This window comes from Petromyzon marinus, unplaced genomic scaffold (assembly GCF_048934315.1).
Source record: "Petromyzon marinus isolate PM22_M1 ecotype Great Lakes invasive population unplaced genomic scaffold, UKy_Petmar_22M1.pri1.0 PM_G_Scaffold_88, whole genome shotgun sequence".
In the NCBI taxonomy this organism is placed as follows: Eukaryota; Metazoa; Chordata; class Hyperoartia; order Petromyzontiformes; family Petromyzontidae; genus Petromyzon; species Petromyzon marinus.
Genome location: NW_027423044.1, coordinates 406,993 through 415,473, shown reverse-complemented (window position 1 = coordinate 415,473; position 8,481 = coordinate 406,993).

The following is an 8,481-nucleotide window of genomic DNA, read 5'->3' as shown; positions in this document are numbered from 1 at the left end:
GGTGAAAAAAATAAAAACTGCGTGAATATTTACAATAAAACAAAGTTACAAAGTGGCGAGCCGGGTGAAGACAAATTAAACTTAAGCAAGATAATTTAAATAAACGCAATCAGGCGAAGGCAGGAGGCAAGGCCCCGCGTGGCTAGGCCCCGCGTTGTAAAGTTCCAACCTGGACATCGATTCCCATGCTCGCTGCTACTCAACTGACATCCCTACGAGAGAGAGCGAGGCTCTACCTTGGTAAACAACAACAACCACCACCACAACCACCACAACAACCACAACAGCAATGAGAATTTCTCACCTCGGATTTCAGTGCAGGAAGCGATAGCTTCCTGTTACCTCGTGACGTCACGTGGCAGCAGGTGGCATGACGTCACTTCCGGGGATGAGACACGCTCCTTTCTAGATTTAAAGCTTTCGTGACTGCTAGGATCCATACTCTTTGGTTATATTGGGTAAAGTCACGTAGGTGAAAATAAAATAACAAAAAATCACGACGTTTCGGCCACAACACAAGCGGCCTTCATCAGGTGAAGGGACGAGACTGTCTGGAGGACAGCGCTGGAGTGGAAGAAGCCACGACCTTTAAGCTGTGTGAGAAGAAAAACACCAAGCGCCTTGACAAAGGAATTAGCATAGAATTTAGCATTGAAATGGCTCATTGAAATAGCTAAGTTAAAGTATACACATCCGCAGAGGTACCCCTTGACAAAGGAATTAGCTTTTTAAATTTCGATTTAAAGCTTTCGTGACTGCAATGATTCATCTTCTTTGGTTCTTTCGGTAAAGTCACGTAGAATGATAATAAAATAATAAATTGATAAAATAAAATAACACAATAATATTCTCACGACGTTTCGGCCACAACACAAGCGGCCTTCATCAGGTGAAGGGGGCGAGACTGTCTGGTAGGACAGCGCTGGAGTAAAAGAGCCACGTTCAGATACGGCCTTTAAGCTGTGTGAGAGGAACAAAGCGCCTTGACAAAGGACTTAGCATAGAATTTAGCATTGAAATGGCTGAATGATTAGCTTGTGACTGGTCACAAGCTAAAGATGGATTCAGGCTTAGTAACCACTGGAAAGATTTTGATTTAAAGCTTTCGTGACTGCAGTAATTCATATTCTTAGTTTTTTCGGTAAAGTCACGTTGAAGAGAATAAATTTATGCAAACCGACACACCTGATGATGACCGTTTGATTTATGGTCGAAACGTCGTGAGAATTTTTTATTGTTTTATATATATTTTGTTATTTTGTTGTTTCTCTTCAACGTGACTTCACTGGAAAGATGTTTTAAATCATTTCTGTTCTTAATTAATTGTATTTTTACGATGACCTTCAGACCGCAGCTCTTTCGCCAGCATTGCCTCTTAATACCTCTCACACCACGGTTAATGGTATAGTTTTACAATATGGAGCATACTAGGGCCTCGCAGCTGTCTCTCTCCCCCTCCTCTGTTCCGACCATGGACGAACTCGTCCGTCTGAACGGGACCCGTAGCTATCCGTGGGGCTGAAATTTGAGGGTAAGAATCCACCCATTTTTTCGCCATATAGCATTGTGATATATAACGACTTATTGTTGGTAGCTTAGCTGATTGGAGAATATAGAGTTTATTGATAACATGAAGGTAATTTATATTTTAGTTTTTATTGGTTCACTATATAGTACTGTGAATAGCTCAGATGTGTAGTCATTTCTGTGACCAGTCACTAGCTAATCATTCAGTTGTTTCAATGCTGGATTTGCCTAGTTATTTCAATGCTAAATTCTCCTGTTTGATTTGTACTAAGGGCCTCGGTGAATGTGTATGCTCTGACTTTAACGTAGCTATTTCTGCAGCAGGTACAAGCTAACCACTCAGCTATCTCAATGCTAAATTCTATGCTAATTCCATTGTCAAGATGTGTATGCCTTAACTTAGCTATTTCAATGCTAAATTCTATGCTAATCCCTTTAACAATGGGTGCCTCTGCGGGTGTGTATGCTTTAACTTTTAACATAGCTATTTCTGTGACCAGTCACAAGCTAATCATTCAGCCATTTCAATGCTAAATTCTATGCTAATTCCTTTGTCAAGGCGCTTTGTTCCTCTCACACAGCTTAAAGGCCGTATCTGAACGTGGCTCTTTCACTCCAGCGCTGTCCTACCAGACAGTCTCGCCCCCTTCACCTGATGAAGGCCGCTTGTGTTGTGGCCGAAACGTCGTGAGAATATTATTGTGTTATTTTATTTTATCAATTTATTATTTTATTATCATTCTACGTGACTTTACCGAAAGAACCAAAGAAGAAAAAGGAATTAGCATAGAATTTAGCATTGAAATAGCTGAGTGATTAGCTTATAACTGGTCACAGAAATAGCTATGTTAAAGTCAGAGCATATACATTCACCGAGGCACCTAGTACTCATCAAACAGGAGAATTTAGCGAAACACAACCACGCTCAGACAGCGGACCTTTAAACTGTGTGCGAGCAAACAAGGTGTTCTGACGAAGAAATTAGCATAAAAATTAGCATTCGATCGGCGGATTTTAGGAAAGAGGTGGTGTACGTGCCGTTTAGCGCGAGGGGGAAGGGGGGGAGGGGGAGTTTACCTATTGATGGTGTGAAAAGGGAATTTATAAGAGCTGCGAAAGTTTGGGGTACCACTACTTGAAAAATATACTGTACCATTGAAATTAGTTTAATGTTTAGTTCGATTTAGAACATCTTTCCAATGGTTGCTTAATTTGAAACCATCCTCTCGGTTGAAATTGTGTCTGTGTTTGTAGATCTGAATTGCTTCATGAACAAATCTCTGATAAAAGAAAGCCCGTGGGTTTGCAAAGAACCTTGGTATCGGAGAAAATTATATCGTGATCCCTCACAGCGTTGTAACAGTGATCAGCCACGGCAGAAGAATTCGTTTTGCCGTGTTTCAAATCTGATTTGTGCTCGCGAATTCGGTCAGAGACTTGTCGCTTTGTCTCACCGATATAGCAATCACCGCACGTACAACTCAATTTGTAAACCCCGGGGTACTGTAAATCAGGAATGACATCCTTCACCGATGGGATCAGATCACGAATTTTGTGTACTGTATTGAACCGGACCTGGATCTTGTGTTTGTTTCAAATTTTGGAAATCTTTTTAGTAACGCCTGCTATATATGGAAGTGTGATGGTTTTGACCGGAGTATCAAGTGGTTGTTTCTGTATGGAGGGAGAGACAGCTTGGCGGATGGTACGGTCAGAGTAACCATTCCTTTTGAGGGCCAGGTGTACATGTTTTAATTTACTGGTCAGGTGGTGTTGGTCCGAAATGCAATGAGCCCTATGGTATAAAGTTTTGATTCGAGAATTATTTTGGGCTGGGTGGTGGTGGGAATCAGGTTTCAAGTAGGAATCTGTGTGGGTGGATTTCCTGTAGACAGAATGCCCCAATGAGCCATCAGGTCTCCTCTAAAACAGAACATCTAAGAATGGTAGCTTGCCATCTTTCTCCACTTTCATGGTGAATTTGATGGCGGGATGTCTGGAATTGATGTGGTGTAGGAAAAGGTTCAGAGCTGGGAGGCCATGTGGCCAAATGACGAAAGTGTCATCCACATATCTCTTCCACAGGGAAGGTCTGAGGGTGGAAGTCTGGATGGCGTCTGATTCAAATTTCTCCATGAAAATATTGGCTATCACTGGTGACAAGGGGGATCCCATGGGGGTACCCTCATTTTGTTTGTAGAAGGAGCCATTCCAAGTAAAGTAGGTATTGTTGAGGCAGTGCCTAACCAGTGCAGGTGTGTCGGGGTCTAGTCCATGTTGGACCAAATTTTCAATTATTTCAATGGTATCAGGTACTGGGACCTTGGTGAACAAAGAGACCACATCGAAGCTGACAAGGATATCGTCAGGGGACAGTACAACGTCTTTGACCATAGAGACCAATTGGGCTGAGTTAAGTACTGCTGAGGCGGTCTTGCCAGTGAAAGGCAGCAAGGTATCTGACAGAAAGCGGGCTAGTCTATAGGTAGGGGAGTTGGTCGTGGATACGAAGGGTCGTAGTGGGGTGCCTTCTTTATGAATCTTGGGAAGACCATAGCATCTAGGGGGTCTTGCAGCAGAAGGTTTTAGGGATGAAACGTTTAGTTGGGTCGATTAGGGAGGTCGAACTTGTGATGATCTTGTTGGTTTTCATCGCTAGGCTATTAGTAGGGTCATTTTTTATTTTTGAGTAACTTCCATCGTTGAGCAGATTCTGGATTTTGTTGTTGTATGAATCTTTATCCATAATAACAGTAGCGTTGCCTTTATCGGCTGAGAGGATGACTATATCACTTCTGCTTTTTAAATTCCCGAATTCAGAGCGTTCATTTTTGCTGATGTTACTAATGGGTTTCTTAGCATTCTTAAGAATAGTGGCTATTTCAGCTCTCGCAACGTCTGCTTGGATGTGTCCTACGCCTTTGAGGGCAACAGTTAACTCTTACATTACGCATAGGGTGGTGACCACCGACTTACTCTAGCTAACACACACTTCTCAGATACTCTAGCGTGACCCAGCCAGGTGGGCTACTGGCAGGTCTGTAGGGTGGTGACCACCGACCTACTCTAGCTAACACACACTTCTCAGATACTCTAGCGTGACCCAGCCAGGTGGGCTACTGGCAGGTCTGTAGGGTGGTGACCACCGACCTACTCTAGCTAACACACACTTCTCAGATACTCTAGCGTGACCCAGCCAGGTGGGCTACTGGCAGGTCCGCTGACTGGAGGCTTGACTCTTCTTGGCGTCTTCACGATGCATCTTCATTCTTGATATGGGCAGCCTCGAACCTCGTGAGGAGGCTGCATATATGGGCCTCGGCGGGCCCCGGCCTGGCCACGCCTCCTTTCGAGGACCCTCTCGAAGCCCCCCCCTGCTGTCCACGTGCCCCCCGAGGTGCCCCCTAGGCCCCCGGCCCCCACTGGGGTCCAGTCACGTGTCCAGCCGGGGTCACAGAGAGTGCCACGACCTCACACCACCCTCATGACCTCCCGAGTCCAGACCCGGCCCTGACGTCATTCCCGCCTCCAGCCGGGATGACGTCATGTGTGTGTGTGGACCCGCGTGGTAATGACGCTCCCCCGCATATTGACGTCACACATGTGCGTGTGTGCACAGTGGTGATGCTACAATCACTACACTTAGAGGCATAGATGTGGTGACCACACTTGTGTTAATTGATTGGCACTGTTAATTGATTGCCACTGTTATTTCATTTCCACTGCAACTTAATTAATTGCTACTGTTGATTGATTTGATTTAAAACGTTAATTGCTTATTTGACACTGTTAATGAACAATGTAAATCGTTGGCAACGTTTAATCGATTTATACACGGGCTCGCCCAAATTATTGTCACGGTGTAATGTTAATTGATCGTCCTTAATTGATTACGCGTGTACGTTGAACGTCTTTCGCGCCGTACGTAGCCAACCGTGCTAATCAGAGATGCGATTGGTTTGGCGCATCGATGTTAATTGACCGATGGTGGCCAAACGCTGCGTCACGTTGACTGATCGGCATAGTACCGCGTCAATCGATGACATTGGTACGTCGGATCAGTTGGGACAGTGTTGGTCGGGCTCCGTGTTCCGGCATTTAATTGGCGTAACTTTACGTTAATTGATTTGGACCGGTGTCATGTTAATCGATCATGACGAGTTTCAATGCAGCGTCAATGTCACTGATTGAAAATCGCCTTTGTTTGCAGATGGGTAGGCACTGCCGTGAAACTTTCTACAGTGAGGGAAAAAAGTATTTGATCCCCTGCTGATTTTGTATGTTTGCCCACTGACGAAGAAATGATCAGTCTATAATTTTAATGGTAGGTTTATTTGAAAAGTGAGAGACAGAATAACAAAAAAATCCAGAAAAACGCATGTCAAAAATGTTATAAATTGATTTGCATTTTATTGAGGGAAATAAGTATTTGACCCCATCTCAATCAGAAAGATTTCTGGCTCCCAGGTGTCTTTTATACAGGTAACGAGCTGAGATTAGGAGCACACTCTTCAATCGCACTTTGCCCCACTCTGCGCAGACCATCCCCGGATGAGCGTCTCTTTGAGAGGGACCTCAAGAAGGTCCTTGCCCCCGCTGGTGATCAGACGGAAATTGTGGTGTCTTCCCGGCAGTGCCACCGTAAACACTGACGATGCACCCGGTATGAGATTCTACAGATTTGCGGCTTTCTGAACCAGTCCTGGGCCTCTCCGAGGTCGACTCAGCCTCAAATGAGTACCTGGTGCAATTCCAGGCATGGTGCTGGCCATCCACCCCCATGTACGCCGTGCCGACCTTCACACGTCAAGAGGTTCAAGGCACCCAGGACCGCCACGGCCACCGCCACTCCCGCCACCAGGAGAGGGACCGCAGTAGCCGTGGTCAGGGCCAGCAGTGCAAAGGGCGCGGCACGTGGAGCCAGGGCGAATGTTGGGCCAGATCCTGCACCTCGACAATCACCGAAACACAGCTCCAGCCCCCCCCCCCCCCCCCCGCTGCCTGTCCTCAACAAAGGCAGTGTCACTGCTCGTGCCACGACATCGCGTCAACCCAAGTGGGTTCCTCCAGGTAAGGATAAAGCATTGCACCACGACCGGCACAAAGCACACGTGTTTCTAACTCGGCATTTACTTTCACGTTTTCCCCCACGATGAAACCATCCATGAATGTGCCTGATCTCCACTGGGTCTAGGAAGCTAATCAGGGGTTTTTTTTAAGCCTGCTAAGTACCTTGATAAGTGATGACCACCAGAGCTTTCCAAGTGATGTAGGTTGTGAGACCGCGAGATGGTGTGGACCTCGCAGTGCTGAGTGTTATCGCCTCGTAAGCGAGGCTCGCGACGGAGTGGCAACACGTGGACATCAACTGCGGGGACGGAGCGAGGATATGGAAGCGTGTGCTAAATTCATTTTTGTGTGACCGTGAGGGATGGCGACAGCTTTGGGGTGGCCTTCATCTAGCAGTGGATAGAGCACGTCAGAAATGCCGATTGAGCAGAAACAAAACTCTTTGAAGGAGGCAGAAAAACACAAAAAGGGATGCAAAAAGAGAATGTTTTTTTAAGTCGAATTGTGACTCCAAATGAAGACATTCTTCGAATTACTTCGGAGGAAGTCAATGGTCGCATGGCAACTAAATATGTGTAATGCTCGGAGTAACTTTAAAATAATGTTTAAAAATCCCCCCGATAGTTTGTGGTCCACTCACGGACGAAGGCCTCTCCATGCCGCCGCAGTCACCAAAATAACGACTACTTAAAAAAGTAAAATGTGAGTTCGCATTTGTTACTCTCGTAGCCTGACCCCAACAACACCCTTGGACCCGCCTGTCGTGCCGTCAAAATATTTCACATCAGGTCCGACCTTGCGTCTTGGCCTCTCTAAACGTGCCAAGCTGACGCCACTCCACCCCGGATCTCCGTGAAACTGCCACGGACCACCACGGACCGCCACAGCCGCCAGCCACTGACTCTCTCCACGTGCCGTGGAATGTCCCAGTCAGCTACTAAGCCATTCCACTTGCCACGGTCTTCGAGCGACACATTCCAAATACCAAGCACTCCCACAGTCTGCCACTGAACCCATGGACTTGTCGGGGACAAGCACCGACCCATTCAACTGCCAAGGGCCACTAACCATTGACACAGCCCAAGCGCGACTCGACTTGCCATTACTCAACATATACAAGACCCGCCATGCCTCAATAGGTATGGTCTGCTGTAAGCTAACCTGACTCTCTGCCACGCCAGCTACAGTAGAGATTGCCACAGCCATGCTGTGAGGTGACTGCTGTCTGCCTGTAGCAGCCACGGCCTAAAACGTGGCTGCTAGACTGGCTTGAAGCACCACCACCAAAGGCAACCTCACCTGCCATGGCTTTTACCTGGCTGCCCTGAACCGGCCACAGATGAAATCTGAGGCACGGTTTAACAGTGAAAGCCCTTCATTCCATTTTAATAGCACGTTCTTGTTTAGCACATGGTTAAAAATCATCTGAATAACTTAGCTTTAATGATTTTTGTTAGAGTCTGTAGAGCCAACTTAGTTTTGCATTTTGTTATGTTGTTATATACCACGAGTGTTTGGTGTAAACTTTAACGCAAGATTGGTTTTAATTCCGTATGACATCACGGGATATTTCCCGGACTCTGTTTCAGGAAAATCGAAATGTTTTCATCCTGACTCCTCCCCCGCCCCTCGTCACACGGCGTCATGAAAAGTCAAATATGACGTCACAAAGCTCTGCCCCCCCCCACCCCCCAAAACCATATTTCTATTTTGAAAATAAAACATGCTTCAAATCGCTTTAAACTATTGTTGTCATTGCAGTGCGTTGTTCATGTGGCGCTGCACTCCAATGTTGTAGGAGTGTTGTTATAACAATTCTATATTTATTTAAAGTTGAGCATTTTGAAGTGACGTCACATTTCTCAACCCCCCCCCCCCTCGTCA